We start from the raw sequence: 739 nt of genomic DNA, 5'->3' as shown, positions 1-739 counted from the left end.
AGGAAGGAAGGAAGGAAGGAAGGAAGGAAGGAACAGCAGTTAGAACTCTGCGTGCTCGGTTCTTTCTTTTATTTTTGAACTTAAATTCAAGATTTTATTGTCTTCATAAAAGTAAAGATGACACTTAGAACTGGATCACTTGACTCTTTCTCTTCTTATCTCCTCCCAGCTCAAAATGCTTGCATCTTTTAGTAGCCAGCATTCTCCTAGATCTGCAGTGGGGATCAAGGCATTCAAGCCTTAGTACAATCTTCTTTGTAGTTTTGGCTTTTTTCCAGAAAGTTGGCTTAGTTTGCCCACCATAGCCATCCTGCTTCCTGTCATGACGCCGCTTTTCCTGGGCATGCAGAGAATCCTGGCCCTTCTTGTGCTGTGTCACTTGTGGGGTTGGTGCTTGCCACACCTCTTACAGAAAGTCCGGCAGCTTTTAGGAACATTCACCGTGTTGGTGTGAGCGCTTCCGGCATGGAAAGCAGCAACCGCGGTTCTAATCCGAATCCTGGTACAGTCTGGCTATAACCTGGACACACTGGGGCGAACCCACGTGTCTTTTGGTTTGCTTTTACTTTTTCCACCAGCTGCAGCCTTTATCTGCAGCCAGAAAGCCACACACACGGGGCCCAGTCAAAGAGAAACCTTCAACGTGCTCTGTATCTCACTGATTTAGAGAAACTATGAACCGACTCTCAACCTGGCTGGTCTGCAGCTTCCACGGATGAGTAATGTAGTCATTGCCTCT

This window comes from Cebus imitator, unplaced genomic scaffold (assembly GCF_001604975.1).
Source record: "Cebus imitator isolate Cc_AM_T3 unplaced genomic scaffold, Cebus_imitator-1.0 Scaffold804, whole genome shotgun sequence".
Lineage (NCBI taxonomy): Eukaryota > Metazoa > Chordata > Mammalia > Primates > Cebidae > Cebus > Cebus imitator.
This window is presented reverse-complemented; position numbering follows the sequence as displayed.